Here is a 13685-nt window from a genome sequence, read left to right as displayed (position 1 = left end):
CCATACAGTGATTTGCATTTTCAAAGTTCCTTCTGAATGTGAACGAATCCTTACAATATTCCAAGACACAGAATTATTATCTCCACTTTACAGAAGGAAAGACTGAGATACCAAGACCAATCACACCTCAGTTCCTCAAGAAATTAGAATGTGGAAGGAACCCAGTCAGAAATACAGCTTTTGTGTTGACAGGGAGGCTGTTACGACGTCAAGTGTTGTAGAATAATTTTGTGTATTCCCAGCCACTTGACAAATGGAAATGACGGTAATAACTTTTGCATGCTTTTCAATATCCAAACTTACAGGCCATTACCTAGCAGTTAAAAAAAAAGAAAGAAAAAAAAAAAGACTGTCACCAGATTTATGAAGGCTTTCTTGAATCTCTGAAAATATAATTTGTATTCCAACCCAGAAGAAAGTGCTCTGAATTTCGTCTATGCAAGACCAATTTTAAGAGGGTCCAAGACTACTCTCGGGGTTTGACTGAGGCCGGCCCACCCTTCCGGTTTTCATATACCGTCTCTTATTCGTTTATGGCTCAGCATTGACTGTGGTAACAGAGCACCAGACACTCGTGACAATACGTGGCAGTTCACAGTTCATGGCAACGGTGTGCTCTGAGTGATGGGGTTTCCAGCAGCTCCGTGGTTATGATGATACAATTGTGCATGGGCCAGAGAAAGAAAATAACCCGGCCGATTATATTTCAGTGCACCCATTAGCAGATCAGCGTGAGACACCATCAGCAGTGGAGGGATTCATCAACCTCACAGGCACCCAAGCAGTGTTAAAAGCTTTAACTTTACTAGAAATATAACAAGTAATAAAAACAGACAAGACCTGAACTGGTCTAATGGACCTAGCACAAATGTGGCAGAAGATTAACAGCACTAAATTCTCAGGCGCGGAAACTTCCCCCAGTATTCAGTAAGCAGTTTCTTGAAATTCAGGGCCTTCGGTACAAATCTTTGTGTCAGCATAAATGGGTTCCTAGATGGACAAACTTACATAGTCACACTGAGTTCATATTCTTCAAAACTGTGTTCAAGTTCTTAACTTAATGCATTTTGCCTTAATGCACTATTGTAAATCCTTTTCAATCTATTTGTGAACATTTTATCTAATGTTGATGAAAATATTTTCTTTCTCATAGATCACATTTAGATCTAGGCACATCTACCAGGGCCATCCAGAGCATTTGTGTTTTTATTTTATGACAATATACTTGAGATGTATAGAAAGCTATGAAAATAATATAATAAATTCCATCTCACTCACCACCCAACTAAAGGATTATATTGTCAATATATTTGAAGCCTTCTATAAACTCTTCCCAAATGCATTCACCTTTTACTCACTCAGCAACAACACCTCTGCTGAATTTGGGGTTTATCATTCCTGATGCCCAGCTAATGTATAGGTAGTGAACAACTAGTGTATAGATAATATATGTGTGTGTATGTATATATGCAATATTTACTATTATTTTGCATATTATTTTTAAGCTGTATAGAAATGAAATCTTTTAAGTGTGCTATAGATGTACTTTTTTAACTTGCTATTTCATTAAACGTTATTTTTGTAAGACTCATCTGTACTGACACCTGTGGATCCAGTTCATTCCCTTTCATCACTATATAGCATTCTTTTGTGTAGAGATAACACCACTTATTTATCCATCCCCCTATTTTCTGTTAGGCAGCTTGTGATTATCATATAAACTTCGAGCACGTTTTTGTAATTTTCAGTGTGCCTAAAGCTATTGAAGAAAACGAACACGTGAATGTTAGCGAGTTGTGTTTTCTGGTAGCGGACCTTGAACTGCCTGCTTTTGAATGTTTGTGGCTATGCTATGTTTTTTGTCAAGCCTATGACACCTGCCATGATCAGATTTATTATTTTTTGTTATCATGCTTATTATTTTGTTCTGAAATAGGTAGTCTATGTGTGTAAGGCAGTGGCATCACCTTATTCTTCTAGGCATTCTTAACATCTAATCTAGGGCCATATTATATCCATAAACATTCCTGAGTGGTCTCCATTTGAGAATAGCATTAATGCTTTATGGACACGTTTCTATTGACCAAGTATAGCTACGGAGAGGAAAGCTTCCTCTCCACAGTGTAAGCCTTCACAAGTACAACAGCCTGAACTGTAAGAGGAGACCAAAGACTAAGGGGAAAGGAATGTCAGTGAGTCACATGTGTTGCCTGAATCTAGTTTTCTCATTCATCTAATATATCAAACACTGGCGATTATAGTATTTTTCAATACTTTTTTATTACAAAAATGGATAATGCTATTGCAATCCGCCTTCTCTTAGTTGTTTCAAACTTAAAACATAGGATTTGCAAGTGGCAAGAGAATCGTACACATAAAAAATGTACAGAGAATAGTCATGTTTCTAATTCGCAATAAATAACTTAAACAAGAGCAGTACAATTGATGCATAGCTACATAGCCATAAATGATTGCTGTCCAACAACTTACTTATTTGAGATAAAATGCATTTTCAATCAATAGGTGAAGTGCACATTATCTTACAATGCCTCTGGGAGGACAAAGAAAAAAATTGAAAGCAAGAATCAGCAGCCCATGACATACATGATGATTGCTGCTACCTTACTTTTTTCCCCACGTTTTCTAAAAAGGTAATTTATTCTATTTTGTGTCAAACAATTTTCTATTACAGAAATAATGCATGATCATTCTGGACAATTTTAACTATTTAAAAAATTACTAACAAAAAATAAATATTCATTACTAATTTTATTTTTCAAATCTAACCACTGTTAATGTTTTAGTACAATGCATTCTCTTATCTATGCATATATATACATTTTCAATAAAACATGAATATATTATAGAAAACATTCTATGGCCTTTTTCACTAAGCAGTATATCATGCATATTTTTTTGTTGGCATTATTCTCCTTTACCCTCATTTTTAATAGCTCTATATTATTCCATAATGTGGACAAGCCATCACTTATTTACCAGGCCTCCATTTTTGAACATTTATTTTCACCCTAAGTTTTTTACCCTCATCAGCAATGTTGTAGTGAGCATCGTTAATGATAAATTTTTGTGTATATCCATGATGCTTCACCTGGGATAAATTCTTAGAAATATGATAGCTAAGCCAAAAGCTACACACACGTAGAATGCTTTTCTTATGTGCCACCAAACTGCTGTCCAAAGAAGTTGTATCAATTTTCACTCTCACCGTCATAGTTTGAGAATGCCCATTTCTTCAAACAATAGTTTTAGTACATTGCCTTAGTGACCTCAAGGCTTCACTTCTCCTGAATCTATACCATTTGCTCTGTGACTTTCCAGTGGCCTCCTACTGTGGCTGGGGCGTAATTCCCTGCTCCTAACCTTGATCATGTGCACTTTCTCTAGCCAATGTGATATTAGCAGTAATGATGAATAAGCATCCTCTAAAGTGCCTGCACTCTTGTGCCTCTGCCATCACTATGAGAAGACATTACCTAGGCTAGTCCACTGGTCTCAGGAAGAGGGTGAGAAACAAGAACAGCAGAACTGCTCTCCAGCCAGCCACAAAGTGTGTGTCTGAGTCCAGCAGAAACCAGAAAATCCACTCAGTTGAGCCCAGTCAAGATTAGCCAACACCCAGCTAACCTGAAAACTTGTGAAAAATAATAAATCATTGTTATATTTTGCTTCTGATTTGAGGGATAGTTTGTTATGCAGCAATAGCTAACTGATAGAGTTACCAATGCTATTCTCCGCACAACAGTTAATATTTGGATAAAACTTTACAGATTACAAAGCCTTTTTATTATATTGCCTTATTCATTATTAACATATAGAAAACCAGCATTCAGAAAGATTCTGATTTGCCCAAATACTCCCAGTGATTCAGTGGCAGAGACAGGGTTCAAACAGAGATTGTATAACCATGCACTTTTCTCTAGTCCAGAATTTTTCTGTGAAGAACCAGATGGTAATTATTTTAGGTTTTTCAGGACATAGGGTCTCTTATTGTAACAGCTCAATTCTGCTGTTGTAGCACAGAAGCAGCCATAGACAATACATAAATGAATGAGTGTGGTTGTGTTCCAATAAAACTTTATTTACAAAAACCATCTTGGCCACTCCACAGGGAATGTCTGTGGCTGGCACTTCCACCCCTTGAGTCAATAACTAGCAACTTCCTTATCAGTACTAATGAAGGGGCTGAAAGTTGGGCACCTCATCTTCCAAAGTGCAGACCACCTATCTGAATTATATATATACAACCTAGATTGTTGTATCTAAATTATATATGTAATATATATAAAATCCAAATGACATATATATACTATGTATAAAATCTAAATTATATATAAATTATATGTATGACTAATGCTAGTATATATCTAAATACTTTATTTATATATATATGCTAAATACTACATAGACACATATGTTATACCAAGATTTCACAGCTTCAAAAGTGACAAAGATTTATCTTGTTCAATTTCATTTCAATTTCATTTGAAAACTGAAGCTCCCAGGGAACCACAGTAAAGAAAACAAAAACAAAAAACAAAAAAACTGGTGGTAACATACCTCCGTGAAAGCAATCGCAGGTCGAAGGCCCACTGCTGCAAAGGAGATGACGTTTGGAAAAAAATGTATAAACGGCTGCTGGTCAATCATGAAAATAGAAAATAACCGAGCAGAATCCATCAAAATAGGTGATGTGTGAAAATGAGAATTTCCCAACTTGGTTCACAAAGGAGCGATTTGAAATGAAAACCCATGAATGCATGAATGAATGAATGAGTGATTGAAGAGGTGCTTAGGGAGCTAATGTCAACCCAACTCGATCTCAGTAAAGGTTAATTGAGACAAGGCAGCTGTCTCATCTGCTGGGGGGTGTAGCCCACATCAAGAGGCTTGGCAGCGGCGATGGTTTGCACAGTTTTTAAGGGATCGGAAGCATTTTCAGTGATCGCTGGTTTTAGAAGAGCTCAGCTACGGGACACACAGTGTAGAAAGGAGCAAGAGGCCACACTGAAGTTCAGGACCGAATCCCAGCTCTGCCGTTTACCAGCTGTGCGCCCGGGGAGGGGCGGGGTGGGGGTGGGGGGGTGTTGAGGCCCCCTTGAGCCTCTATGAAAGAATATGCAAAATGAATATAGTAATAGATGTTGCCTCATAGGACTGTTCTGCAGATTAAATGAGGCAACATGCTTAATGTGCTTAGCACAGTCCCTGGCCATGTGGAAGAAATCCATAAATTAATGGCTTTTTGTTAAGGCCAGAGCTGGGTGCTGAGGATAAAACAAAATCTCGGCCCTGGAGAAACTCAAAGTCTAGCGGGAGACACAGATCCAAAACCAGGCAACTACAATGAAGGGTGAGTTGTGCCTTAACGAGTATTTATGAGGATTCTGGAGGGAAAAGAGAAAGGAATGGCAGTTCTCTCCACTGAGAGTCAGAGGTACTGAGTGTGTGTGAGCGTGAGACAGAGATTATTATGAATGTTGCTGAGTTACTGTTGTTATAAACTACAATCACCCAACTGTAATATCCTTGAGGGTAGGGATTAAAGACTAGCCCTGTACCCAGCATAGCCCTTGGACCCCAATCATGCTTTGATGACTATTTGTTGATTTATAAATTATAATAAAGACAATTTTTACTTTAGCAAAGAAAAAATTCAGTTGTGTGAAGAGGAGAAGCAGTCTGGTCTTTGCTGTCCACATGGTCAAGTCCTGTATTTTTGAGGCTCTTCGAGCTTATCTAGTGGTATTGGTAAGAGTTTGAGAATAAGTCAAATGTAAGTTTGCATTTCCATTTCAGCCCTAATTTACTGACTGTTAGACCTGAGGTAAGTGATTTGCCCCCTCTGTGTGTAAAATAATGTTTGGTTTAGAAGTTAAGAGCATCATCTCTGCAGCTGGGCTGTCTGGGTCCAAATCCTGACTTTGCTACCTGTTAGCTGCATGATGGTGGACAACTTAGTTTGGGTTACCCGCAAAGCCAACCTTTAAATAAGGACTTGGGTGCAGGTAGTTTATTTGGAAGGAAATCTCAAGAAGCACAAGTAAGTGAAGGGAATGAAAGGCACAGGAAGGAAGAAAAAGCACCCCCATTAAAGTGTGCAAATGGGCAGGTTACTGCTGGGGAACTGGGGCTTAGCTTCCATAAGGCGGCATGAAGAGTTAGCCTCAAAGTTCTTCCACCAGAGGTGGAGGAAACTGGGGCATTCGTGCACCAACTTGTGAACGTCATTAAACATTTTTTCAATTGAAATATATTTGCCGTAAAACATTGCGTAAATTTAAGGTTACGGCATGTTGATTTGATACATTGATATAGGGTAGTATGATTGTCATTATAGCCACAGTTAGTGTTCTATCACATAATTATCATTTCTTTCTTTTTTTTTTTTTTTTGTGGTGAGAGTAAGATCTAGTCTCTTAGCAAGTTTGGTGATTATTGTTGTCCATACTCACTATACTGTGCATTAGGTCTCCAGGATATATTTATCTACTTGCTGCAAGTTTGTGCCCTTAAACAGCATTCCTCCCATTCTCCCACCCCCCAGCCTCTGGTAACCACTGTTTTGCTCTGTGTTTTGCGAGTTTAGCTTTTTCAGATCCCACGTGTGTATTATTATACAGTGTTTCTCTTTCTCTGCCTGATATCTCATTTAGCATAAGATCTTTAAAGTCCATCCACATTGTCACAAATGGCAGGATGTCCTTCTTTCTCATGGCTGAATGATATTCTATGGTATAAATATACCACATCATCTTTATTCATTCATTCATTGATGGACACTTAGGTTGCTTCCATAGCTTGGCTATTGTGAGTAATGCTGCAATAAACCTAGGAGGGCATTTATCTCTTAGATATCCTGTTTTCATTTTCTCTGGGGATGTACCCAAAAGTGGAATTGCTGGATCACATGATGAACTTCATCGATTGAGACTTATCCCTAGGGGAAGGATGAAGTACTCAGCTCTTCCAGGATGCCCTCCTCACAGGCTGAGCCCACAACCCTGGCTCTGGTGAAAGCCTCAAGGCAGAGAGCCTGAGACCATGGGCACGCGAGGCAAGGAGCTGTCTTTACACAGAAAATGTTCCTGGCCACTGCAGGTCACGTCGCCACTTCAGGTGAGCCATGGCGACGTAAGCAGGGCATCAGCAGTGTCTGGTGCACATTCTAAGGTTCTTTTCGTTCTTTCTTTCTTTGTCTGTATATTAGAATCCATAAGGGAGATTTTACAAATGACAACTAAATGCAATGCTTGATCTTTGATTAGATCCAAGATAAAAAATACAGCTAAAAAGGACATTATTAGGATGACTGAGGAAATTTAAATATACATGGTCTGCCTATTAGGTAACATGACTACATCACTGTTGAACTTCCTGGGTATGAGAATCACATTGCGGCTGCTTAGGAGGTGGTCCTTGTTCTTAGGAGATACGTGCTAAAGTATTTATGAGTGATGTGGAATGATGTTTGCAACTTTCTTTCACTTGTTTCCAGAAAGAAAAAAAAAAAAGAAACATACACATACATGCAGATGGAGAGAGGGGAAGAAATTCAACATGGAAAAATTTGAGCTGGTGAATATAGGTTAGGGTACACAAATGCTCACTGTACTATTATTTTATGACTTTTGTGTAGTCTTCACATTTTTCAAAATAGAACAGTAAAAATGTGAAGAGTGACTCTGTCCCCTAGAGCAGCGTGAGGATTCACTGAGAGCTCCTGTGTAGGGATGTGTAGTGGGGCTAAAAGCAAAGACTTGGTCCAGGCTGCCTGAGCTCCAGCTCTGGCTCTCCCAGTGGGCGACCTTAGGCAAGGGACTTCCTTGGGTGCCTAAGCTTCCCCACCTGCCAACTGGAATTGATAAAAGTACCTTCTTCATGACACTGTTGTGAAGGTCCAATGATACAACATATACACAGGGCAGAGAATTGGTGCCCGGTGTCTGGTAAATATGTAACCAGTGTTAGGTATTAACAGCATCATCACCACAAGTGTGTATACGTCCTAGTTTCCTGTTGCTGCTTCAGAAGGGTCCCAATGTGGGCAATAAATGATATGATCACCCTGCCATTAACCTGCTGGAGGGCTGCTAAATGAAACTACATAAGAACAGTAACACTTTCACAGCTGGTGCTATCAGTTTTCTTCATCTTCCCTCACACCCTCATCCTATCTGTGTCGGGAGCAGGACAGTGTGGCACTAGGTAGCAGGTGGGGAGCCAGTAAGGAGATGAGAGGACAGTGGGGTCCAGCACCGGGCAGGACGAGTAGGGATGGATGCCCAACACAAGCCGAGAATAAGGGATTCAGCCTTGGAACCACTAGTCCTAGAGGGACTGAGGAGATGCTGGACCACTGGGCAAGCCCCAGGCCTGTGGTGGAGGCGAAAGTTGGGGCTTAGTCATTACAAATGTGGCCAGAAGGTGAGGTTTGATCAAAGGAGAGCGAGGCAGATGGTGCAGCTGGTGGAAAGCCAGAGCATGCCGGGAGTCTGGTTATCATCGTGTCTATGTTTCCTAGGCTTACATTAGCTCTGCCTGGGGAGGGACCTTGTTCCAGCAGCTGGTGTGGTGCAGTTCAGGGGCAGCATGGTGAAGGAAGGGCACTGACAACGGGAGATCTAGCTTTCAGTCCTAGCTCTGCGACTGGCTTGATGAGAGACCTTCGCCAGATGACATTCACTCTCTAAGCCTTGATTTTCTTATCTATAAAAGTGAGGCATCAGGTCCCTGCCAGCCTTCTAACCCTGTAGAGATAGAGTAGTTAAGAGCAGAGATTCTAGAATCAGACAGAGCTGATTTCACTCCTCAACAACGTGGTAATGGGCGAATCACTCAACCCCTCTAAGCCTTGATTTCCCTTGATTACATAGGGAAAATAATCATACTTATATCTTAGGGATTTCATCAAAATTTTAAAAAGCATCAGCTACATACCTATGACAGAGACCAAATATAATATTTAGGATTAGGCTCAGCTGCAAATAACTGAAATACTCCCAAATATCAGTGGTTTTAAAAGGTGGAAGTTCATTCTTCTCCGATGTCCAAGAAGTGCCCAGAAGTCAGGGCAGGGGTTGTATGGCATTCCACTGTGTCAGCCACTCAGGGACTTTCCGTCTTGTTGGTCACACTGAGTGGCTTTCCTGAGGTTACTCACTGGTCTGAGATGGATGCTGGAGAATGTTATCTTTAATTTGGGCAACCATCAATTAAAAACCAGGAGATTTTATGGAAAAAAGAGAACTAGATCTTAAGAACAATCAGTAGTTTCTGTCACAACCTTCAATAAATGTTAACTGCTATTTGCAACACTACTGTACAATTGTTTGCATTGTACTGTAGTATTTTGTATACATTTCTTATCATTTTTCCAATGATTCTACATGTAAGAATGAAATGGCTCCAGCAGCTCAAATTAAAAGAATTGAAGATAACCACCCAAAAGATTGTTAGAAAAACTGATTTCCATTAGAGCTTTACTTTCACTTCAGTCACTTTTAGGAATTTCAGTATAGAGAAATAAGTGTCACTCTGGCATCTGATTTCATATTCATAACAATGTGCAAAAAATGGATTATGTCCTAACATGATTGAGAAACTATGGTTTAGTTGATGAACTAAAGATGATACAGAAGAGAAATCAAGCAACCATAAGGCCCTTAAATGTCTGGGAATAGTACATTTATTTTAATAGCACAAAATGGAAATCAATTCCAATTTCAAGTGAAGAATATATATGTGCTGGAATTAAATGCTCTTAAAATGTTTACACTTCATTTTGGCTCTAAAAGGAAGAGAAATATCAAGAAGACTGTGGGATATAAGAACAGTTATATATTAAAAAATAAGGATCCATCCTTCAGTGAGGATTTTTTTAATTGGCACGATGCAAGCCAATTAAGACACATGCGCCATAATAAATTGGACGTTAGAAAACTGAGAAATAAACAATAAAAAATACATCAATGTATAGATAAATGTTTAAAAGATGGAAGAGTACAGAAGGCATCTATTCAGATCCCATCTCTCAAGCTGTTTGACATTATTTGAAACTTTACATTTGCTCACATGAACATGAAAACCCAAACACAAGATTGGAACTCTGTTAACAGAAGTCTCCAGAGTACAGTGGATCTCTAGACTTTTTACCTTTTAATTTCCTAATCTTTAATCATCATGATGTAATTTTTTAGTGGGTTCAAGAATTTGTCATCCGTCTTCTCTTTTGCATGATCTGGCTAAATACATGCAAGGATGCTTGGGGGAAGCCACTCCCTCCTGCACAGTCACCACCCCTCCTGCACATCCACCTGGCAGGGTATTAACACGCCACTCAGGGAGCACAAGGAACACAGGGAAACATCCGCATAATTAAATCATGCCGTCAGCCTCTGAAGTGCACTCCCAGCTGTGCGGCTCCACGTGAAGGTGCTTTTCAATACAGATCACCTAGGGGTCTCGTGTGCAAATCGAACTTTTCTTCCCTGCGTTCTGTCAGAAGAGGCAGAACAGGATGTAGCAGTTGAGAGCCAGAGACCCCAGCTATTTCCTCGATTTCAATCATTTTAAGCTCATTTTGCAGAAATACCCAGCTACCATTTATGTCCACAGGATGTTAATATCTGTTTGGAAAGCGGAAAATTCATATAAATTGGTCAAGTAGTGAATCTAATCACCTGTTAGGAATCAAACATCTGGTGTCTGCCTTGAGCGAATAGAAGGCATTTTCTTGCTTGACCCCATGCTCCTCTAATGGCCCAAATCAACCAAATCTTCCTTTTCCTGGCTCCCTTTACTGGTCAGTTCAAGACAATCTGTACCCGTGCCTCTAGCAGACTTGGATCTTGAGTGCTTTTGGTAAAGATTTCAGATTTCCTTTGGTTTTTAATGGCTTGTATTTTAACGTCAATGGATGGCCTTGCTGCCTTCTCCTCTTTTTCCTTCTCCTTTTACTGATTTGTTTCCTCCCTCTTTTTCACCTCTTGGCTCAGTCCTCACATCTCTGTCTCTGCATGCATCCTCTTCTTGTGCTTGGTGTCTGGTGATGACTCAATGTAATTTTCTCTTTTGCATTGTTTTCCCTAATTTCAGGACAAGCTGTTAAAACGTGTGCCCTGTCGCCGGATCCTTCAGCTTTGAGACATGAGCAGCAGTCTCTGCCGTAGGAGCAGATGAGCCATAGGCCCATTTTACGGTAAGGGTAAAAAGTGGCCAGAATGTTTTCAGAGGAACAGGGGGAGCTCTGATGCTTGGGGAGGAAAAGCATCTTCTCAGATCATTTCATTTTCCTCATTCAACACTGGAATGTTGAGTTGTCTGTATCGGTCAAGATTCCAGCAGGAAACAGATAACAAAATTAGCAGGGGTCATTGAAAAGAGTTTGGAGAAGGCACTGTCTACAAAGGTATAGGCCTGATTCAGGGGACTCAACAGGAAACAGTGAGGTATGCTGGAACTGGTGAGGAATGGGAAGCCATCACCATCCTAGGCCTAAAGAAGAAGGAGTAGGAGGAGTTACTCGAGTTGAAAAAACCTATATCTGCAGGAAAGGACCACCTGACAGGAGTTGTGCGCTTTGTTCAGAGTCCAAGTCAAACAAGGGTGACTCAAGAGAAAGACGATGAGAAAGTAACTGAAGAAATAAATACCCTGACCTCTTTCTCCACCTCCCTCCAATCCCCTTCTGGTCCTCCCATTGGCCAAACCCAACAGAAAGCCATAGGTCAATGAAGCTGATGCAGTCCATAGAGGATAGAAGCATGGAGGACAGTTCTGGAGGGCATAGAGTATATACTGCAATAAGTTAGTTTTTAGAAATTTGACTTGCTTGTGTAGGTCTGTGCAATGACACTGATGATATGAAGATATTTATGAGGATTAGGAGGACAAATACGATGATAGTAGCAGTGTTGGTGACAGTAGTAGTGATGATATCACCTCACTTTACACTTCCAAAGTGCTTCTATGCACATATCTCAGTGGCCCCAGGAGTAAAGGGACAAACTCTGAAGTGCTTGCATTGCTTTGTGAATGACCAGGCCTTGGTAAATTGCTGACCTAGTGGTAGATATGTAACTAGAATACTTTATTCACTTATTTTAATGATAAATATTGAAAGCCTACTATATGCCAAGCTCTGTACTAGTTGTAAGAGAAAGAATCCATTTCTCCTTGGAGTATATACTCTATACTTAAGTTTGAATTTGAGAAAACTTCCCTGGTGAAAAGGAGACCTGGCTCAGTAATAGAACCACCCAGAGCTATTGTTCTAACTTGGGGTTGAGTATGACGTCTGCAAGCATGATAATAGGGGCTCAGTCCGCCTTCCACCTTTGGACTCTAATGGAACCCTGCTGGGTTTCCACTTTCTCCTTGTCTTATCTTGTTTAATGTTGAATGCTGGGAAGCATGAAAACACCAAGTTAAAAGCAAATACGGGGGGGGGGGGAAGGGTGTAGCTCAGTGATACAGCACATTAAAAAAAGATAAGTAAATAAAAATAATTACCTCCTCCCCCCACCAAAAAAAAAAAAAAAAGCAAATACAGCTATTACAATCTAATTTTAATCCCTGGCAAAGGGCAATAGCAGGATTGTTTTGTTTTTCTGTGTTTTCAATTTGTTAAAGACCTACATATCTCTTTGCTGAGGAAGTTGGTGAATTAGAAGGAACATGGGGTTTGCAGCCAGATCAGAGTTTTGAGACCTGGATCTGCCAGAGACAAGCTCTTGGGCATCAGACAAGTTGTTTTTTTTTTTCTGAGCCTCCATTTCTTCATCTACAAAATTGGAGATTTTGCTCAGAGAGCAAGGTTTTATATGGATTAGATGAGTATATGAAAATTTTTGTTGAAACTACAAAGGCGTATGCAAATCTTAGTTCTTATTATAAGAATTGGCTGGTGAATTCACTAAAATATTCAAATGATTTGTTGTCAAAAATTTGGATATTGAGAAAGATCCAGGTAATTTTATTTTTTAATCTAGATGTTTGGCATCATGCAGGCATAACCACAAGTGCTTTTATAAAATTTCTGTGCAAATGCATTTCCTTGCAAATGAAGTGAATTCTTCAGATAAAGGATTATTTCTCAGTAAGTTTATTTGAATGTAATTACTCTTCTTTTCGGACTTAGCTACAACTTCAGCCACAGGCTTCCCCTGTCTGCATCCTGCCCTTTTCATACTGTTAACCTAGAGGGTTTCGGCAGGTTCCTACCCTATAACCTACTTCCCTGCAGAATCTTCCAGAGGCTGTGGTTTCAGACTAACGAGATGCGAATGTGCAAATTCTGGCTCCGCCACTTTCTAACTATGTGACCTTGAGAAAGTACTTAACCTCTTTGAGCCTCAATTTCCCCATCTGTATTATGGAGGATAGTGCTGGTTATTCTCTGCTTAGCCTTCCGCCACAAAGAAATTCCGTGTTCCTTTCTGCTCTGCCCTGGGAGTCCAACCCCCTACAGATAACATCAGTGAGACTCACTCAAGCCCAGCCAATGGGATATTAGCATGCAGAAGATAGAGAACTGGAATATCTCTCTTTTTTATTTTTGAATGATGTATATTTGTTTTAAAAGAATTCTCTTTTTTTAAATTGAAGTATATAATTGATTTACAATGTTGTGTTAGTTTCCCATGTACAGCACAGTGATTCGGTTA

The sequence above is a fragment of the Vicugna pacos genome, chromosome 5 (assembly GCF_048564905.1).
Source record: "Vicugna pacos chromosome 5, VicPac4, whole genome shotgun sequence".
NCBI lineage: Eukaryota > Metazoa > Chordata > Mammalia > Artiodactyla > Camelidae > Vicugna > Vicugna pacos.
Note: the sequence above shows the minus strand (reverse complement) of the source record.